This window comes from Carlito syrichta, unplaced genomic scaffold, assembly GCF_000164805.1.
Source record: "Carlito syrichta isolate Samal-C Ts95f unplaced genomic scaffold, Tarsius_syrichta-2.0.1 Scaffold301619, whole genome shotgun sequence".
In the NCBI taxonomy this organism is placed as follows: Eukaryota; Metazoa; Chordata; class Mammalia; order Primates; family Tarsiidae; genus Carlito; species Carlito syrichta.
Window position 1 is genome coordinate 493,503 of NW_007245715.1, and position 22,476 is coordinate 515,978.

The 22,476-nt window shown below is 43.0% G+C and overlaps 2 protein-coding genes across 3 annotated transcripts in view; one reads left to right on the top strand and one right to left on the bottom strand.

Moving 5' to 3' along the window:
• PDCD4 (programmed cell death 4) overlaps window positions 1-2,740 on the bottom strand; it is a 31,719-nt gene extending 28,979 nt beyond the window's left edge. Inside the window, exon 1 of one of the 2 annotated variants that reach the window (XM_021710864.1) lies at window positions 2,521-2,740. The gene's annotated coding sequence lies outside the window, so the exon portion shown is untranslated. Of the gene's footprint in view, window positions 1-2,446 lie in introns of both variants that reach the window. The other variant, XM_008054943.2, reaches the window with a different exon arrangement.
• Window positions 1-12,510, top strand: part of BBIP1 (BBSome interacting protein 1) — a 60,684-nt gene extending 48,174 nt beyond the window's left edge. The window contains exon 3 of the transcript XR_002481801.1: window positions 12,261-12,510. The gene's annotated coding sequence lies outside the window, so the exon portion shown is untranslated. The remainder of the gene's footprint in view (window positions 1-12,260) is intronic.
• Window positions 12,511-22,476: the final 9,966 nt, after the last annotated feature.

The following is a 22,476-nucleotide window of genomic DNA, read 5'->3' on the forward strand; positions in this document are numbered from 1 at the left end:
AAAATGCCACATTGTTTCACTTCAGTACATGAATTACATATGTTATAGGAAAGAGATATCATATGATGTGTCTGAGTTGGTTTTTTTTCCTCAAGCAATCTTCCCGCCTCAGTTTCCCAAAGTATATGTATGTGTCTGAGTTCTTTTAACTGAAGAGACATTTAAAAGTCTTTGTCATTCTTGATGAACATATAATCTTTAAGAGAATAGTTTCTGCAGAACCTAACTAATAAGTGAAATGGTAACTGATGTTCATAAAGCGCTTTAAAATTCAAAAATAATTTTACATGTATCATTCAATGTACCTTACAGGACAATCTTGAGGTAGGTATTCCACTTTGCACACAAATAAGATTCAGAGAAGGTAAGTGATCTGTCCAAGGATAGACAGTTGCTCAGTGAAAGAGCCAGGACTAGAACCCAGACTTTCCAAATCCAGAACAATCTACACATGTTTAAGCTTAATATGCCACAGGAAGATACTTTTTTAGGGTTAACAGAGAAAAGCATCTTAAAACAGACTTCTACTGTTATATCAAACTTATAAATATTGCTTTCCTAACATTAAAAATAATTATCTTAAACTATTATAAAGAAGACATTCAGTCAGGCAAAGAAAATTATCAGGTACGATCATCTATAACTTAACTAGGTTTGTTTTTATTAATAATAACAAAAAGTAGTCCTGTGTCTTTAGGCAATGATAACCCAAACAAGAACTCAAGTCAAACTTGATAACAACAGACATTTTCAGAGCTTAGAGAAGGATAAAGATAAGTTCCACATTTTTACTCTCTTCAGAGTAGTAGGGTTTTTTTTCCAATTTATTTAACAATCAAGATCTTGGACCGAACAAGAAAATGTAAAACAAAAAATCTAAATCCCATTTCTTTCATAGTAAACTATAAAAATTTATTTTCATGAGAAAACAAAACTATACGTGCAAGTTAGAAAAAAATGAAGACTGAAATTAAACAGTTCTTTTCTTCAGTGTGTTATACAGAAATAAACATACAGAAGTATTCAATTGCCAAAGACATTCTCTGATAGAGCCTCCCCACCAAAAAACATCTATTTCCTGAAATATAGCTCATAAATTTATCAGACAAAAATTAATCTGACATTTTTGTGAGTCATGATTTTACCATTCGTTAACTAGCAAATTACTTGTATTCATTTCTGGGCTATACTCACCGCTAATTAGCAACCTAAAATCACCATTCTACCACAATAATGCAAAAGTGAGCACTACATAAAATACCCAAGTAGCATTTATTTTTGCAGTACTAACAATTATTTTTCCTCTCACGTTAGTACTACAGAAAAACCAATCAATTAAAATCCAAAGATGCCTGCTGAGGTATTAAGGAATTCAATAAACTTTTAAATAAAGGAATATTAAGGGCATAAGCACCAATGATTCAGAGCACATCTGCAGTGGTCCCTTCTTCCAAAAAAAAAAAAGGATACGGTGGTTTCCCAAAAAGCCTTACTATATTCTAATAATTAACAGTAAAAATGCAAGTTAAAAACATGTGGTAACCTTTCCCCCTCCCCGCCTGTTTAATCGTTTTAATCTGTAGACCCTACACAGCCGCTGGCTCCGCAGCCAGTCCTCAGAAGGTCATGGGGGAAATGGGCGATATTGACGTCTGCAGTTTTGAAGCTCTTGGCTTTTAAAAAACTCCGTGTATGTTACAGCACCCATCTGACAAACGCAGCAGACACGGCGTGGGTTTCACAGAAAGGGGGTTCCTTTTCTGTCTTTGTTTTACATGAGGGGTATTTTACCTAAGCTACCAGGGAGACCCTTTGCGGGGGGCGCAGCGAAGTTCGCGCAGGGCCAGGGCGGCGGGCACGCGTCCGCCCCCCCTGCCCCGGGTGCGCGCGGCCCCTCCCCCCACAGCAGCTAGGCCCGGCTTCCCGCAGCCGACGCAGGCCGGGACCCGCGAAGCCCCCAGCCCCGGCCGGTCCCTGGGAAGTGCTGGGTCGGGGCTCCTGGGGGGCGCCGAAGGGTCCGGGTCTGGAAGCGCCGGACCGGGCAGCATCTTCAGAGGATTCCCAGGGAGGACACGGGGGCGGGGAGGGCGCAAACCTTCCTCACAGGATTTCAGTCTCGCCGGAAACACGCCTCCCAACCCCTTACCCCTACATTAAACGTCTGCCTTGGCGACGGGCTGAGGAGGAGCCCCCTCCGCGGCGAGAGCCCCGCGCGCCCCTCTGAGTGGGTAGGGGGCTCCGGGAGGGGGCGGGCCCGCGCCGCCGCGCCCCCGGCGGGCCCGGGAGGAGAGAACCGGGGTTGGCTCTCCGCAGTCCGAGGCGTTGGGCGCTGACGGACCCGCGCGGCGTAGAAGAGGTGACCGGACCTCCGGCCCTCTTGGCCCGGACCGGCCGCGGCCTTCACGCCCCCTCCCCCTTCCCCTCCCCCTCCCAACGTGCGGCTTGCCTCCGAGGAGAGATGGGGGATGGGAGACAGGCTCAATCTTCCGGAGCGTGACAGCTGCGCCCACCGGTACCGACCCCTCGGGCCACTGCCAATGCTCGCCCCGGTCCCCAGTCAGCAGCTCCCGACCCCGCTCCTCCGCCTCGGCCGCCGCCTCGCAGCGTCTGTGGCCCCTCTCGCTCTGTTTGTTTTTGTTTTGTTCTACCCAGTAACACGGGGGCGAGAGGACGACACTTATTGGCTGAGATAAGGAGGGCGGCTGGCCAATCGTTGCGGCGGAGCTGGAGCTGAGGAGGACGGGGGGAGAAGTGAAACGTGGAAAGTTGGGGGTTGCGCACAGGAGGGCGCATGCGCGTCTGATTCTTGGAGCTGCTGGAGTGGGAGCGGAGCGGGAAGCTCGGGCCGGAGGGTGCTGGGAGGCGCTGCGGGATGGAATCTTTGGCACGAGGGCCGTGCTGGGGGATGGGGACTAGGATGAGGCTACCTAGGCCCAGCTCACCCATTTCCCTCACAGGGCGTTCTGTGTACTAAAGCAAAGGCTTTGGGCTTCCTGAGGGTCCCTGCCTGCATTTCTGGACACCCCACAGGGGAAGACTCCCAGCCTCTCCAATTCCTTCTCTCTCTGGCTACTGCTAACTCCATTGCTCCGATTTGTGCAAATCCCCTGCTAAGACATGTCTCACAGCGATATCCCCTCACCCTTTGAGATAGAAATCATTCCCACTTCACAGATGAAAAACAGACTGAAAAACTATCTGAAGCCCCTTTTTCTAATCATGACTAGTCAGGCCACCATGGTTATAATTTCTCTATGGAAGCTCCTTCCTCCCCCACCCCCACCCCCTTACCCCCGTGACTTTTCCTCTTGGCTGAGTTCTCTTTGGTTGGTCTTTTCCTCTCATTCTTTCTAGGTAGCTATCCCCTGAGGTAATGTCCAGATCCATGCTGTCTCTGTGCTCTGGCCAGATTTTCCTGTTGTCTGATGGGCAACACCTGAACGGTTGTTTGAGCTTTCCAGAACTGAACCGCCTCATCCCCCACAAGCCAGCTCCTTCCCCTGACTTACCCTTTTCTGCCCAGGTACCCTCCCCGGGAGCCATCTCCAAGTCTATTATTTCTCTGCACAAAAAAATCCTTCACGTCCTTCCCATTACCTCCTGGAGCATCAGCACCTCAGCCTGGCATTCAAGGCCCTGCAGTGTGACTTAAAGACTTTCTGGCCATGCCTTCTCTCCAAATATATACACCCCCTTTGCTAAAACTCACTTGAACCACTCACTGTTCCATACACTTCCACACCTCCTGGTAGTTAGTTCATTGTTTTATCACCTTAAAATGCCTCTTTGCCGGGCTCGGTGGCTCAGCCTGTAATCCCGTGCTTTGGGAGGCTGAGGTGAGTGGATTGCCTGAGCCCGCGGGTTCGAGACCCGCCTGGGCAACTTGGCGAGACCTCATCTCTACAATAAATCAAAAATTAATAACCGGGTGTGGTAGCGCACACCTGTAATTCCGGCTATTCGGAAGACTGAGGCGGAGGGATCACCGAGCCCAGCAGGTCCAGTCTGGACGACAGAGTGAGACTCCAACTCAAAAAAAAAAAAAAATGATGCCAGGCTCGGTGGCTCAACCTGTAATCCCACGCCTTTGGGAGGCTGAGGTGAGTGGATTGCCTGAGCCCGCGGGTTCGAGACCCGCCTGGGCAGCAAGACCTCATCTCTACAATAAAAATCCAAAAATCAGCCGGGCGTGGTAGCGCGTACCTGTAATTCCAACTACTCGGAAGGCTGAGGCGGAAGGATCACCGGAGCCCAGCAAGTCGAGGCTGCGGTGCCGGGAACGGCCACTGCACTCCAGTATGGGCAACCGAGTGAGACTTCAACTCAAAAAAAAAAAAAAAAAAAAAAATGCCTCTTTAACTTCCCATCTCTGCCTAATACAATCCTATTCGTGCTTCCTGGTCCTCATTCAAAGTCTTTAAGTCTCATGACTTGATATGATCTTCCCTGATTCCTCATAGTATTGGCTTGTGCCTCTGGAGGCACTGATCACAACCTAGCATTTTGAGTCCCTGTTCTAGCTCTTCTTCCCTTTGAACTGTAACCCTGTTGAGGGCAATATCTGTGTCTTACTTACCTGTTACTGTTGTAGCACTTAAAAATGCCTTATTGTACCCCTGCAATAAATACGTCTTGATATGAGTTCACATAGATTCTCAACAATTGGTGGTCATCCCCATCTCCTGTATGGGGGCCTCCTGACATGGCCAGTATCAGAGTTAGCCTCATGAGTCATGTTTACTTTTTAAAAACAAAGCTTCCCAGACCCTTAGTTTTGTTTTGTTGTTTTCTTTCTTTTTTTTTTCATCATATGCACTTTTCCCTTCTCTTCATTGTTTTCTTTACAGATCAGTGACTACTGGCTCTTTTTTTACCCATCTCTTTCTCCACATTTTCCCTCTTTTTTCTGTTTTTCAGTTCCTAGACCTTTTCTTCTTCTTCCTTGCCACCAATCTCCTCTGGTAGGATGCTAGGTTCTTTCATTTATTCACTCATTTAATACATTTACTAAGCACCTATGGCATAATCAGGCTGTGTTGAGCAGACATCCCGAGATCTATAAGATAAGAAAATAATGGAATATGTTTCCCATTTTTAAAGAGCAACTAGGCCAGGCGCGGTGGCTCAAGCCTGTAATCCAGCACTTTGGGAGGTTGAGGCGAGAGGGTTGCCTGAGACCAGAAGTTTGAGATCAGTCTGAGCAACTTGGTGAGACCTCATCGCTACAATAAGTCAAGAAAAATTAGCTGGGTGTGGTGGCACACACCTGTAATTCTAGCTACTTGGATGGCTGAGGTGGAAGGATCTCCTGAGCCTAGCAGGACAAGGCTGCAGTGGCTGTGAGTGTGCCACTGCACTCTAGCCTGGGTGACAGAGTAAGACTCCAACTCAAAAAAATAAATAACGACTAAAATGATCTCTATGTTTTAGCAAATTACCCCAAAGGACTCATGAGAGAGTAAAATTTCACATCTTTTTGCATATCATTTCAAGTGCTACTCATGATACTCGGCATCCCAGGACCCACCTTTAGGAAAACTGCTGTAATTGGGTATGGTTGACCAGTTTGGGCCAGACAGTCGGGAAATGAGGTTCTAGTCCTACTTCTCCACTAACTTCCTATAAGAACTTCAGCTTCTCTTGGGAATTCTTTCTTTACAAGCAAAATTCAGAAATTGGACTCAACCACAATTCCTAAGGTATTTTCTAAAGAGCACAAATTGTGTGGAACTTTAATAGATATCATGCAAAAAATGGGGGAGAGATTGTTACATGGTCAAATGACCATAGAACGAACTTGTTCAACAAAAGTAAAAATGTTTTTTTACACCAACTCTTTTCAGTGTTTTTAATAAGGTATGTGTCTTTAGTATCTTGGGGAGCCAGAGAAGGAAGACTAGTAATGTTTCCTAACTTATTTGAACACAGAATCTATTTTTCTCAAGATAACCCAGAAGCAGTGTTACTAAGAAACCCACTTGGGAAATATAGATGACAGCCACTGTCATCAATATTCCTTTCAGTTGTACGGAACCCTAGCCACCTGTGCCTTTGTAGCTAAACATTTAAAAACAATGAATAATAATAAATAAAAAGAATAAGCTGAAATGGAAAAGTATCCAAGTGCCTAGAATTTTTGCCTACTAAACAATCTGCAAATATTTATTGTATACCTATTCTGTGAAAAACACAGAGTTGATTCAGCTGTGTTCCTGGCAAAAGGCCTGCTTCTACCTTAGGGTAGGTAATGTCTGAAGCCTAGAGCTGCCCAGGCTTCTGGGCCACCATGTACAGTTTTTATTTCATACAATTGTTCACAAACTGACATTCTGTTATCTAAAGCCCTGTGCCTGTGGGCTTATGTTAATTTAGTTATTAGATGAGCGAAAAGGAGAGATCTCCTTAACTCATTCTATACAGAATGAAGGAGTTGCAACTTCCATCTTCCTTAAGAATGACCCATTCCAGGAGCTTAGGAGAGGAAGGGCCACCACAGTTGCCCGAAATGAGACAACTGTTCAGAGGTGGCAGCAGAAACTATGTGCTATGTGATCAGATAGACATTATGTACTATGTACCTCATCTTCCCCATACTCCTCAGGTTAAGCAGTATTAAGATGCCTAGGGGGGTACAAAGATGTTTGGTTTTCTTTGGGTTTGGGGAGGAGAGGGTGGGACATAGCTTCTATTTTTTGTCTCTTAAGACAAGTTTTTGACTATGTTCCTAAATAGCTGCGTAGCTTTGGGCGTTTCACTTCCCATCCCTGGGTCAATTGAATGCCTCAGTGTTGTGCACTGTAAAAGGAATGCCCACTGCAGGAGGTCTTTAAGGAGCGTTCCAGTTCTGACACCCTGGGATACTAAGCAAGGGAATGAGTTGGCACCATGGGAGTCCTGGGAATGGGGGACAAAAGATGAGAGAGTTCACCACTGGCTTTAGTAGAGAATTCCACCAGGTATGGACAGAAGAATGATCTCTTTCAACCCAGGGCCTTTCTTCAGAGGCAAAGCTCAAATAACCTTACCTCCCTTCAACCCAAAGGCAAGGGTGATGATGGCTGGTGTGGGGTTAGGAGTGCTAATAAGTTGATTCAGGTGAATTACTTGGAAATGCACAGATGAAAGGCAAAAGATAAGCATCTAGAATGACTATTATTACCCTTGGAACTTTTCATTGTTTGGGCAAAGCCTCATTTGAGAACACCCTGTTTCTTAGTAAATACTGTTCATGCCCTTAAATGAGACAGACCTACCCTGGGGACTGAGGGTAGGTCTTAGCCCACTTCCTTCCTAAGAACTTTCAGATGCTACTTTCATTTACAAAAAATGTCATCTACCTGAGCTGACGTCCTGCCTCCTTTAGTCAAACCAAACCTGTAAGGCAGGAATTGCTCTTTAGCACAAATGGTAGAAGATGTAAAGCATGCTTTGAAGAGAGAGAGCTGCTTAAGGAATTCTAATGATGATGATGGTTGACATTTGTGTTGTTGTAAGGTTTGCTCAGCACATTTGCATACACTTTGATTACCTTCCTATGAAGTGGACCAAGATTCTGTCCTTTAAATCTGAGCAGGTCCCTGGTAATTATTGAACTTTTATGCTAAAAGAACATTTGGGGATTCCCTAGTGCAAACCCTTCATTTTACAAATAGAGAAACAGACCCAGAAAAGTTAAGTGAATTCCCAAACCCACACAACCAGTTAGCAGCAGTCAGAAGTGCCAGTGAAGTCTCAGATCCCAACCTTACAGGGAACATGTAGACAGGGAATACAGATCTCTAGCACCCAGACTGGGCTGGATTCTTTCTGTCACTCCACCTTGAGTCTCTTGAATTAAAGTAAAATTTCAGAGTCCCAGACTCCCCTGGTATTTTGAGGTCTGGAAGTGAGGAAGAATGACAGGGATAGAGAGGGTTGCATGATTTTTAGAAACTGTTCATGGGTCATTTTCAAGAATCTCTTTCCTAGAGTCAACAACATAGAGTAATATGAAGCGTAGCACAAAGAAATAGATGCAATATTTTAATATAGCATGTACCTAGAAATATTGAAAGACTAATAAGGTTTTACTTCCTCAATTCGAGTTTTGAAGAGTTTTCTTGGTATATTTATCTTTTGTGGGTTTTTTTCCCCCACCAAGTCACTCCTGCTACCTTAAAGATTTAGAAAAAAAGCTCAATTAGGATTGCAGAACTCCAGCAAGACACCTTTTCCCCAAAAGCCAATAAATTTGACCTCATCTCCCACACCTGGCCCAAGTTCTAAGCCTATGAAAACTCCAGCTCCTCAGACTTTTGCAATAACAAACCATTCAACCCAATGATTTTCAGTGCTTATTATAACTGCCACACCCTGCGTTTAATTGTGTTGAGTCAGGGTTGAGAAGTGCTCCTCCAGTTGTATCTCTGGGGGCTTTATTTGCATTCTTCTGGAACATTGGGTCCTCTGCTAGGCTTCACATGTCTCAGAATTAATCCTCTTTTCTCCAGTTCGCCCTGAGTGCACACAGCTGCCACTGTGCCCTTCCCCTCTAGGTCTACACAGTGTCTGCTTGTCTCCCAAACAAGAAGGTAGAACCCAGAGAGCCTGGTATAGAAATGAGGGACTTTTCCTTTGCAGAATAAGAGAAATGAATAATTTGGGATTATGATTAAGAGAGACAGATTTACAAGGAAACAGAGAAAGTTAGAGAAGGGTAAATGCTAGGCAGTGGGAGAAGGTGATTAATGGACTAATCAAATCTCTATTTTGAGCAAAAAGAAATAATAGTAGTGGCAAGTAAGAACAGAAGCCCCCAAAAAGATGTTGCTTTTGGTTATTAAATGTCAATAATAAAAATGAAGCCAGCCCCATGGAAAATCAGAGGCAGAAGAAGGTCGGGTGATGGCCTAGTGAGGACAACTTGCTCAGATTACAAATGAACAAACAGGCCCAGAGAGAAGTGGTCCGACCCTAGGCAAGTCACAGGCAGTCATATTACCTCATTCCACTACCTGCAGTTATCTTCCTTTTTCCTATGTGGTTCCTATGTGCATGTGTCTTGTCCTTGTGCCTGCTTTTTTTTTTTTTTCCTTTCCAAAAAGTTAGGAGGGCTGCTTCCAGAAAGAAAAACTAGGACTGGTATTTTTAAACAACAGCTACAGGAAATCCCAAGCACGGCAATTGAAGGAACACGACTGACAGCCCTTCAGCACAATTGACAAAGCCAGAATCGAAACAGGAACTAGTAGGCAACAGGCCACCTTCCAAGAACAGAGAATTCAAAAATAAGAAAAAATATAACTGCTGAGGGAGCAACTGAAAGTCTTACCACCATTTCTTGTTGCATAGTGTGTGTACGTTTTGTTTTAGAAAATAATCTTTGAGGGCAGTGCATCTAGCTCAGTGATTTATTGATCGGCTTAACGGGTACACAAAAACACCCTAACATTGTATGCAAACTTTATTATGAATATGCATTTGATGTCACAATAGGTCCATAACTGTTTTCTGTAAGACCCCAAAAAGAGTTATGTCCCCGACCAACCTGGGCAACATGGTGAGACCTTGTCTCTACAATAAATCAAAAAATTAGCCAGGCAGTGGTAGCGCGTGCCTATAGTTCCAGCTACTTGGAAGGCTGAGACAGAAGGATCACCAGAGCCCTGCAGGTAGACATTGGGGTGGCCGTGAGCGTGCCACTGCACTCCAGCCTGGGCGATGGAGTGAGACTCCAACTCAAAAAAAAAAAAGAGTCATGTCCCATAAAAATCAAGAACATGTAGAATATGTTTCTACATTTAGACTACATATTATTACATTTAGGCCCATTTTTAGAGTTGGTGTTTTACCAAGAGATGCCTTTCCTCTTTGTGTCAAAACAGGTGCAGAATCAAAGTGCCATTAAAGTAAACACACACACAAAAAAAACAAAATTGGTTTTAAAGATAGCAGTAGTCCTAAAGAGAGATTTCTATCTTGGACCACTCCTATAGTTTTTCCAGTCATACATGGTGGCTTCCATTATGTGGATCAGTGGGTCAGAAATATAAACTGAACCCTCAACATTTTCTATACAAAAATCATAGCCTCATCACCCATGAACGTATCCTTAAAAAACCCTTGAACTTATTTAAGAGAGGAAGCATTCTATGGTATCTCTCAAAATATACTACACAGATGTTCCACCACAAAAGCATTCTAGGATGAAGTAAATTTAGAAAACTGCTAATCATCCCCCCACATACTGGAAAAATCACAATAAACAATGGTGTTTCAAAGACTCTGAGAAGTCCTGTCATAAATAACTGTTTCATCATCTTGAACTCAATGTTTGTTCAACTTACTTGACCATGACACTCTTTTGTGTGTAGTGTCTATTAACATCTTGTGGAGTACATATTGGAAAACATTGATCCAGTAGACTAGGATCTGGACTAGAAGGCAAGAAGTCTGGACTCAAATCCCAGTTCTGCTACTAATTAGACATGTGACCTTAGGTAATTTGACTGCTCTGAGGGTGTAGAATTTAAAAGGTTTCCAAGGTTCCTTCTGGGGTTATAATCTATCCAATATGATGTCTGGGTTGGCCGGTGGTCTAAGACTCTGCTTATAGTTGTTTTCCATAATTATGCATATTTTCTTCCAGGAGACTGTGTGGTACGACAATATCACTTATAAGCTACCTTCTCTTAAGAATTCTTTGGAGAGATAAGGCAAATGTTGAGTCACTAGAACAGAATGGAACCAGCACTGTAAAGTCGGGTCAGCTTTATTCACTGTGATGTATGCATGCAGTAGGCCTAAAGCCCAAGCAAACACAAAGGCAACCGACTAGTGGCCACATGCGTTTGATGGGCCTGGATTTTTAGAAACTACACAACCTTTCAGAAGCCAGGAAGGTTTTTAACCAAGCATGATTACATGAGCTTAAAGAGCAAATGCCTCTTTTCAAAGGACCAAAGTTATTCTCATAGGCATTGTTACCCTCTGGGACAATCCCTGTCTCTAAGAAAAGGAGTGCTGACTCCAGCTCACTTTCAAAGGCGTTTGAGTCAGTAACAGCCCTGACAGCAAGCTTTCCCAGGGTATAGAAGAGGCCTGGGAATACTTTAAATACCACCTGGGAAGCGTCTTGAGCTCTTGCACAATTAAAACATATAGTCTTAATGCATCACCCAGGGAAGTAGCCTGGGGTGACACATTAAGACTACATGTGCTTTCTGCATCCTAGGCACAGGAAGCTCCATAAAATTTTTGCAGGCAGAGCCTAGGGAAGACGTCTTAAAAAGCAAAGGCCCCAGGGCTGCAGGCAACAGGGCCAAGGATAAGTTGGAACTTGTGCCATGGAAAGGCTTTCCTTCAGCCACCACTGTGGCAATATATGTGTCCTTGCCTCCGGGTGGAGTCGCATGTTTAGACAGACTGTGCTGTGTGTAGCTTCCTATTAATATAAGGAATCTTCAAAAATAAATCCATCTCATCACCCCTTTGCCCCTTGGTGTCCTGTGAAATTTAAACAGTTCAGCAAAGCATAGCTCTATCACTCCAGCTGAATTTTGCCTTGTGTTGGAAAGCCTGAGCTCAGCAAATGGAGTAATCTGCAACTGTTTAAAAGAATGAGGAGGTCACTATATACTCCAGTGGAAAGCATTCCAAGATTGTATTGTTGCATACAATACAGTGTTGATATGTGCTACTTTTGGATTAAAAAATAGGCAGAAATAAAAATATTTATTCAGATTTGTTTATATTTGATAAAGAAACACTGAAGAATATATAATAAACTATATTATACATCTATAAGGGCTGTGGAGAGATAGCATATATAGGCTATACCAAGATTAGGTGGGGATACAAGGGGGGAGCAAGATGTCTCAGCATATACCTATTTATATTATTGTAATTTTTCAACATATTTAAAAACATAAAAGCCTGGGCTCCAGAATTAGCAGAATTGAATACTGACTCTTCTGTTTCCTAGTTTTAAGCAAGTTACTTCACCTTCTTCAACCCTCCATTTCTTCACTTGTAAAATGGGGATAATTACAGTACCTGTTGTATTCGGGCTGTTATTTATTATTTCTTTGTTGAGACGAAGGTCTCACTATGTTGCTTAAGCTAATCTCAAACACCTGGTAGGGGTTGTTATTTAAATTAAATGAAATAATATCTGTATGTAGCAGGATGCCTGACATATTGTAATCACCTAATAAATATTAATAATACTTTGATTGCTATTGACATTATTTTTACTTATTGAATTCTGATTGATCCTTCAGATGCATGTCGAGTAACACCTCCTGTGAGAAATTTTCCCAGACTAGGGCAGTGAAGAGTTTCTTCCTCCTCTGCTTCCATGATATGCCTGTCTGCGTTCATGCTGCTCTCCCAGGTTTGGGTCCTCATTTTCACATTGACTCCCCACTGGACTTTGGGCTTCTGAAAGGCAAAAAAACCAACCCCTGCATCAGGTGCATCGTAGGTAGATATTTGTCAGTAAATGTTTGGTGAAAGAATAAAAGAACTAATAAAATTTTTATTTTCTGTACAAGAGCCTGTCTGAGTCTGTCCATGGGAGTTTTACTTCCTGGTTTAACCCAACAGATGTCTGTCTGTCATTTGCTAGGTCTGCAGGGAGTTGCTCAGGAGAATAGACTGCAATAAGCAGCCTTCAGTGCTTGCAGTTGAAGCCTGACTTCACTGAGAATGTGCCAGGAGGGAAACTGGAGCTCTATAGGGGCCTCCTGGGAAAAGCAGGAAGCTGGAGCTCTCCAGGGACCATAAGCCAAGCTGGATCACAAGTGGAACATGCAGTCTGACACTCCAGCTGTCTCTGGCTGAGGAGGGATTGGTGCTTCTGCATCAGCCCAGGGACCAGTCTCGACAGTCACAGAACTGTTTCTGCCCTCTCTCTCCTTGAATTTGTTTCTCTGGGGTGAGACTTAGTTCAGAGAAGAGCTGACAAAAATAAAACCAGAGTAGCAACATGCTACGCAGGAAGTTGCAGGTCTAGAAGCCAGAACAGCTCACAGGTACTTGGGTGACACGCCACAAGAAAAGCAGCCTGAAGACCAGACCATAGAACAAAACCCTCACTCTATTTGCATTTGGTATGCTCTTCTTTTAGGAGTCAAGTCAACAATGCTTACTGTTGTCAGGTGGATCTAAATCCAGAGTTGATCTGTAGGTTGAGCTTAAACTTGTGGCCTCTCTGAGCCTCACTTTCCCTGTCGGGGAGGCTTTGAGAGAATTATAGAACATACATATACTAAAGGATTAAGAATTTATGAAATAAATGTTTCTTTCCTTCCTTCATTATTGAATACTATTGAAGGTGAGAAAGACAAGGTTTCCACAATCTTACTGTAGAGACAACATATACCACACACATACACACATACACCATACACATTACACACATCCATACCATACAACACATATACATCACATATACATACATACCATTGCATACATATACACAGACATACACATACACCACGCACATACACACACCCATACACATGCTAAGTTTAGAACACTTATGAAACAACAACTCTAGCAACAACGGAAGAATTTTACAGTTCTTCCATTGGCTGCTCCCTAACTAGAAACAGATCGTCTTCCCCCCAACTGTTTCTGGGCCAGAGTTCCTCTAAATGTGGGTCTGTTTCTGGTGATTTCGTTTCCTTTTCTTGGTCAACAGTCATTCAACACCATTGCCTGAAATGTCTTCTGCAGCACTGTCCTTTTATTAGTTCACAAATCTGGGAACAGAGGGAATACTTACACAAATTCATGGGACTCCACCATTTATTGAATGACTACTGTGAGCCCAACACAGTCTATTGTCTCTGATTCTCATTTCACCCAGCAAGACACAGTTATTATCCCCCTCACACAACAAATGAGAAAATTGAGGTTCAGTAAGGTCAAAAGATTGCATCACAAGTAGTAAAGGGCACGGCTGGGATTTGAACTTGAGTTAGCTATCTTGAGCCTGAGTTGTTTCAACACAAAACTCCATTTGAACTCTTCAGGCTTCAGGAGTTCTAATCTGTTGTTCTGAATAGTGTCCAGGCCATTTCTCTCCCAAGTTTCCAGTTGGGTCCCTCTTGGCCCAAGCTTCCTCTACTCCCCTTTGCCCCTTTGGAGCAGATCCCTGCTGGCAGAAGGCTGGCAGCCTCCTTTTCCCTTGCCTCCTGCCAGCATAGCCAATATAAACTTCTCACTGGAAAACACCATGCCCTCTGGACAAAGGCTCTGTGTGATGCTCGAGGACCTGCCTGATGGGCCTTATGTGAAAGGACCCAGCTGGATAGCTGGGCTGCCAGGCCTTGGATGGGCAGAGTTCATAAACAGCTTCACCAGCCATGGATCTCTGAGTGGACCAGAGCCAGGTGCTGCCTACCTCAGTGTCTAAACTTCCTAGACTTTAGGCAGCCAGAGTCATTTTCTGGGAAACCAGCCGGGCAGCTGTATGTTCAGGGGCTGAGGCTGTGGGCTCCAGCACAACAGAAAATGGGTTTCTGAGTCAAGTAAACTCAGCTTTAAATCCCAGCTTTATGACCTTCTACCTTTCTGATGTTAGGAAAATGGCTTCTGCTGCCAGAACCTCAGTTCCCTCAGCTGCACATGAAGCTAATAACATCTTCTAACTCAGTGCTTGAGTCTCAATCTCCTTGTCTCTGAGATGAAAGAACTGAACTGCATGACTTGAGGTTTCTATCTGAAAAACTGTCTGTGCAGGCTGGGGGTGAAGTTGTCCTTCCTGCTCTTGGGTACAGTACATGTTGTCTCTCTCAGTGTGATCTCAGCCCTGTGGGAGAGTCCTTGGTTTAATTCAACAAATTTCATAGAGCACCCCATAATGCACGCCATATTAAAGCCTTAACGTACAAAGGTGAACAAGCACAGGCCCTGCCCTTAAGGAATTCATAGGCCAGTAGGAATAATAAGACTCATAAAAACAAATATTATATGTGGTAGAAAGTGATAAGTGGACGAGGAGGGATACAGATAAAAGACTAGGAAGGTTGAGAGCAGACAGGGACTCATTCTATGCCAGAGGGAGGTAAAGATATGGCCAGTCCATAAAGGGTCTTCAGTGATAGTTTGGACTTTATAGAGCCAACAGTTGGAAGCCATTAAAGGCTGATCAGTCACTGGGCAGATCAGAGCCATGGGGGCTGGGGCCTTTTGTTAGTTCTCTACCATCTAGAGTAGTCAGACTGTAGAATTTCTAAAAGGGAAAGGCCATTTTCCACCATTTTCACAAGGGCTTTGTTCCCTGAATGAAATGGTTCAGGATTTGCATAAAATGCACAGCTGTCAAAAGCTGCCCTTTGTTCCTGGCCTTGAGTCTTATGCAGCCTGATACCCACTCTCTCTCTTTCTGCATCCTCTCACCCAGCTGTGTCCCTGCATGAAGGACACGAGAATGAGGCATGTGGGGCAGGAGGCAGGCATCCAGCTCCAGGAAACAGTCTTGCCTCAACAGACAGAGTCCCCTGAGACCTTTGCTTCCTTGCCATCTTGCCTTGACCCAGATCTCTGCATGCTGGCAAGGAGTCACCTTTTGAGGAGAGGCTGCGTCAGTGAGTTGCAGTTGGTCTGAGTCACCTGAGAAGTGTGTGTGTGTGTTCAGGACAAGGTGTTTTGTAGCTGATTTCAATCTGAGTCAGAATTGTGCAACCCTCAGCACATTGCTATCTAGAGAAGATAAGCTTGAACAATCCTTTCCAGGACCCAGCAGCAATAAACTCGCACTCTGGATGTAAACACAGCTGTTTGCCAAGCTCTAATTTCTGACGATGAAGGAAACTGCAGCATTAGCAGAAGGGATCCAAGTGGATCATGGAGTTGGCTAAATCTCTCAGAGAGGCAAGGGTCTACAGGTGACCTATTCTTCTGGTGAGAAATCCGGGTGAGGCACTGGTGAGCTCTGCCCCAGCCAAGCTGCCTTCACTTTGCTCATGAAGGCTGAGCCTGACATCGTCCTGGAGATGAGAAAGACGAAGAGTTTTCATGCTTTCTCTACCACTCACCAGCATGTAGCCTTGATCTTCCTCTTGTCTTACTGGCATCCATGTCTTCATCTATAAAGTGGGACTAGTGTAGTAAAACCCCATTAGTGTGACAACCAGGAAGACAATTCCAAAAGACCCATGAACGAGCAAAATACCTGTCAGACTATCTCCTTTACTCAAATAAAAGCCCCTTAGCACTCCTTCTGGAGCCTGTGTTTTTTGGTTTACATATAGAGAAAATACTTGGTTTTCTGGCTTCCGTGTTTAGCGTAGATGACAAACAGTTGATTGGCAGGAAGTTCAGCTGCTAGAGATAGGCATACTGATTACTGATAGAAGCATAAAAGGCAAACAAGACAGCAAGGAAAGAAAAGAAAAATCAAAGGACCAAAACAAGATCTTTCTCATCAACGGGCGTCATTTAGTACCAGGGCAAACAGGTTTACACATGGCAGTCAGTGTCTCCAAAGACTATCATGCCTAGGACTCTAGAATGACAATGGATACAAGGTTTTCCAAGGAAATTTCAAATAACTGCACTTGGTAGCTTTTGTTTAGTAAGGAAAGGCTTTACAAAATATTTTAGAAAAATTTCCTTCCACATGTTTCAGATAAACATGTTTTAGTGCTTAAAGGAGAAACACTACAATATCCTAAAACTTCAGATACTGGAAAAGACATACACCTTCCAGAGGGATTCTGGAGGGCACAATTATACCCATTCTCTGCATATCAGGTTTTCACCCAAGGATCCAATCAAATAATGTACTTATTTGTTTAAAATATAAACTTTTCCTAACACATGTGGGACACCCACTGTGGGAGAAGGAAGAGTAGGGATCAGAAAATGAAATTTTTGTGCAGAAGAAATGTCCTTGTTCCGTGAGTGGAGCTGTTGTCTTTATGTCTGTATGAACACTGTGGACTTGTAGAGAAATGCCACCAATTTAGCTACACACCTCTCTCTCTGCTACTTATCGGGCCTTGTGCCGGGTGCTTGAGCAAGAGGGACATACAAAAAGCATGAAGCTGCCCTCCAGAAGCTTACAGTCTAATAGTTGCTTTTCAAGACTGCCTAGGCCAGTATGAGGTATTGGGTAAATAGCACCCCTCCTGAAATATCTAAATATATTTCAGTGCAAAAATAGTTGTTTATGTAGAAAAAAAAAAAAACAGATGAGAAGAGAGAAAAATTAAAGACACCTGCAATCCCATCACATGGAAATAACCAGTATTAACATTTTTTATTAATAATCACTATTGGCCAGGCTTGGTGACTCACACCTATAATCCCAACACTCTGGGAGGTTAAGACGGAAGATTGAGGCCAGGAGTTCAAGACCAGCCTGGGCAACACAGCAAGACCTCATCTCTAAAAAAAAATAGCCTGGCATGGTGGCATATACCTGTAGTCCCAGCTACTCAGGAGGCTGAGGTGAAAGGATGAGGCTGTGGTGAACCATGATTGTGCCACTGCACTAACTGGAAAAAAAAAATCGCTATTAACAAGTTATAGAATTGTTCATAAAAATGAGTACACTGATAGGATCACACTTGACACTGGCCTTCTTTACTCAAAAAAATTATGAGTTCCCTGATGTATTTAAAGTGATGAGAGAGGAAAATCTCAAAAATATATCCTTTATGCTAAGAAAATACTTTTTTATCTATTCCAAATATAAATTCCTGAAATATTAAAGACATAAATGTAAATAAAATAAATGAAACCCTAAAAATATTATGCAAAAACAGAGGAGACTAATTATGTAACATCAGGTTGAGAAGCTTGTTTAGGCAAGACAGGAAACCCAGCTCCATGAAGAAAATAATTACAGACTGAAATACTGAAACATTTTAAACTCATATGATGAAAGACAGCACAGATAAAATTTTAAAAGATGGTGAACTTGGGTAAAATCTTTGCAACATTTAACAAACGATTAATATATCTAATGTCAAACACAGACATCTGACACCCAGCCCTACTTTAGACCCTGAGTCCCAACCCTGAGCATTCCAAAACACAGTATCTTTTCTCTCTGCCAACAGATGTCCATGCTTAATGTACAAAAAGTACCTACAAGTAAGAACAAAACAAACATCCAAATAGCAAAATAGGCAAGGAATATAAACAAAGAATTCACAGAAGACAGATGGCCAGCAAACATAAATAGATGTTCAACTTCACTGTTGTCAGGGAAATGCAAAAATTTTTAAATTGATAAAACCCAGTGCTTACAAGAACATGTGGAAATGAGTACTTTCATACACTGCTAACACAAGTGTAGACTGGCACAACTTTAGGAGGAAGGTGATTTTGTAAAACCTACTACAATTTTTAATGTGTGTATTTTTTGACCCAGGATTCCCACCTTCAGGACACTTTTATAGAAATAATAACACAGATTCATAAGCACACATGACTATTGCAGCAAGATTTGTAATAGAAAATCATTTGAGTCAAGATAAATATTCATCAGTAGGTTGTGTTAATTACCATATATCCATATTAAGGGATAATATACAGTCACTAAATAGAATGATGTTTTATGTGTTGACTGAAATTATATATATACATACATGCATATATATATATATATGATATGTATAATATTGTTGAAAAGAAATAAATCAAGTGTCAGACCAATATGTATAGTAATATTTGGTTTGTAAAAATATGCATGTGTATGTGCACATAAACCTACGAAAAAGTCTGAAAGCATTTGAACCAAAGTATTAATGCTGCATGTCTGGGAAGGGTATTTGGTGAAAAGGAGGACTTTTCCTTTTCTCTTTACATATCTTTTTAATAGGTGAAATTATCTCTGTTTTACATGTGAGTTTACTGAGGCTTGTTGAAGTTGTCACTAGCCAAGGTCAATAAATCAAGCTGTGACTGAGTGGCAGAACCAGAACTCCAGGTGAGAATCACATGGCCCAGAAGCCTGGGTTTGTTTCCCATTACCAGGCTGCTCCCAAGGAACAGGGTTAGCAAGAGTAGTTTACAGGATTCTAACTGGGCTCCTAAGGACTCAGGCAGATAGGATTAAGTCTACGACTAGCACAGAAGCCAATTCTTGGGTAGATTTTGGCAACAGAGGGGTAAGGGGTGAGCTGCAGGGATGTCCTGGGGAGGCACTCTGCTGCCAGCCTTTGCCCCTGTTCCTGGAGGTGCTGTGGGGTGGCCACTGAGACACCCAGATTGTCTCTTCAAGATATTTTTCTCTTTGAGAAAAGGTTGCACAGTCTAGACAAGGTTCACTACCTGCCAACCTGGAGACAGAAGGTAGATTAGACCATCCACTGATGCTATCCCCAATCAAAGGTATCATGACTTCAGCAGCCTAGGACATCTCAGCTTCCCCTTTGTATCACTTCTTCAACTATGGGTTGTGAAAGAGATGATGTGTCTGTGCCCTTATCCACAGATTTTCTGTCAGGACCAAAGGAGGCTACTGTGGACTTCTCTTTAAAGTTGCAACCATAAGAAAAGAGAAATTCCTAAATAAAGCAAAATCTTTGAACTACTTAGTCTCCTGAGGGGCCATCCCTGCAAGCTTGCTGGGCTCAGGAGTCACTGAACTCTTAAAGGCTTAGGCACCTCCTTAGCCCCCTTATACAGACAATGTGAAAAAGGCCTTATTAGCACAGGCATCTTGCTCTCAGATGCCACTCACCTCTTTGTTTTTCATGTGCTGGTGTGCTTTTGGCTACCTCTCTGCCCTCCTGCCTGAATCAATATGACAGAGCAACCCTATTCTGGTTGACATTCTCGGGTTTGGCTTTTTTTCCACTGCTGCTCTTATGGTGCTCACCAGACCCTGCCTTCTTTACACATCCTCCCAGAACTTCTCACGCATATCACTTCTGAGTGACTGTGGTTGAGGTGACCCACTAACAAACTGACACATTGAAAATTCCAGAGGCAACCCTCTCGGGTCTCCTCCCACTGTGGGAGCTTTTCTGTCCTCTTAATAAATCCTGCTTTCTAAAAACTAAACTAAAATAAAAAATAAAATAAAATTCCAAAGCTGGCTGGGCTTGGTGGCTTAGCCTGTAATCCCAGCACTTTGGGAGGCTGAGGTGAGTGGATTGCAGGAGCCTACGGGTTCGAGCCTGGGCAACTTGGAGAGACCTTGTCTCTACAATATATTAAAAATTAGTCGCGTGTGGTAGTGTGCACCTGTAGTTACAGCTACTTGGAAGGTTGAGGCAAAAGGATCGCCAGAACCCAGCAGGTCGACGCTGGGGTGGCCATGAGTATGCTACTGCACTCCAGTCCGGGTGACAGAGTAAGACTCCAACTCAAAAAAAAAAAAAATTCCAAAGTTGTCAGGGATCCTTTTGACTCCTCATCCTACCAATATGCACATGCAGGCTGAGCAGTTTCCAATGACCTGCCTCTGAAGGGTAAGCTCTCTGAGGGCAGTGACCGTGTTCACATGTCTGCTTTGTCTACCAACTTTACACTCAGGGCCCAGTACTTAGCAGGCTCTCAAAAGAACCTGGTGACTAAATGAGTACTGGATGAACCTACTTAGACTCCCTCCTCCCTTGCCACATATAACAGCTTGAGTCATTATAGATAACCACTTGAGCAGGGGTTGGCAGACTTTTTCTATAAATGATCACCTAGTTTATACCATAGGCTTTATAGGCAAAAGGCAAAAACACGGCTATTATACAGGTATTTAAAAAGTAAAAGAGAAAGTATTTCTGTGAAATTTTTATTGATAAAGTTCAAAACATAATAATTGAGTACAGTTTTTTGATCATACAGATTTGCTAATGAGAAGAATAAAATTGTTTTTTGAAAAATAATATTTTGCTTAGTTGGGGATCAAAGTATGTTCTTTCATTAAGATGTATTGCAAACGTTCATCTATTAATTCTAATGTGCAATGAGATTTTATGTATTTCACCTTTGAAAATAAAAGTTGAGGCCTGGCTCGGTGGCTCAGCCTGTAATCCCAGTACTTTGGGAGGCCGAAGAGAGTGAACTGCCTGAGCCTGTGGGTTTGAGACCAGCCTGGGCAACTTGGCAAGACCTCGTCTCTACAATAAATAAACAAAAATAGCTGGGCATGGTAGCGCACGCCTATAGTTCTGTTTACTCGGAAGGCTGAGGTGGAAAGATCGCTGGAGTCCAACAGGTTGACGTTGGGGTGACCGTGAGTGTGCCACTGCACTTCAGTCTAGATGACAGAGTGAGATTCCAACTAAAAAAAATTTCACATAATTTTTATATACCATAAAATATTATTTTTTCCCAATGATTCTTAACTTGAGGGCAGTACAAAAACAGGTGGTGGACTGGATTTGGCTTTGGGCTGTAATTTATCAATCCTGCACTTAAGGATAATAGAGTAGGATATCCTTTCTCTTTCTCTCTCTCTCTCTCTCTCTCTCTCTCTCTCTCTCTCTCTCTCTCACACACACACACACACACACACACACACACACACACACACACACACACACACACACCTCTCAGTCCCCAAATTCTGCACTTTCAAAAACCTTGGAGTTTCCAAGACACTTTCACTCCCCTTCTTGGTGCCCCTTTCTTGAAGAAGGAAACATAAGGCTAAGCCTGACAACTCGAGAAGAGGTCCTGGGGGCTTCGTTATTACTCAGCCGAATGGAGTCAGAGCTGCTGTAGGTCCTTCCTTTTCCCAGGTTGACGTTAGCTCTTTGTCAGCCACATGAAAACTGCTGGGAAGGGCTTACTTCAGCCCAAACCACAGAGAAAAAGGGAGGTCTCAGAAAGGCTGGGTTAATGGGAAACAGTTGTGCTTGCCCAGTCCTGTGCACAGAGGGAACAAAGGTAAATGCCTAAAGTCTCATTGCATCCTGAAAAACATATCATTTTGGGAAGACTGCTGACCACACCACAGAACTTAATACTGGCAAAATGACATAAATAATGAACCACAAGGGCCCCACTTTTTATAAATAAAGAGAGTACTAAGGAGATCAGATACTTGTGAAAGCATCAATCATTCATTGACTCATTAATTTATTCAACACATTTTTCAAGGGTCTATCATGTGCTAGGCACTATCTCAGACTCTGGGCACACTGCAGAAAAGAAGACAGACATAGTCCTTGTTCTCATAGAGTTTACACTACTGTTCAATAACATTTGCTAAAGCCCAGTGTTCCATGGCATATTATAAATATTCTGAGTTAAGATGATTGCATGGTAAAATAGTTATGGAAAACAGGGGTTAAAAAAAAAGTAACCAGGTTATTTTATTGTGAGATTTTAGAACCATTAGTATACAGATTTCTACTGAGAATCTCCAAGAGAGGGGTATATAGAATGTGACCTTTCCAAGTTTATTTAACTATGCAATTCTTTTTGTGAGTTGCATCTTACGGCACCAGAGTCACACAGAACATAATTTAGGGAGCACAGCTCTCAGGACCTCTGGGTATAGTCATGTACGTTGTGCACTGAACAACT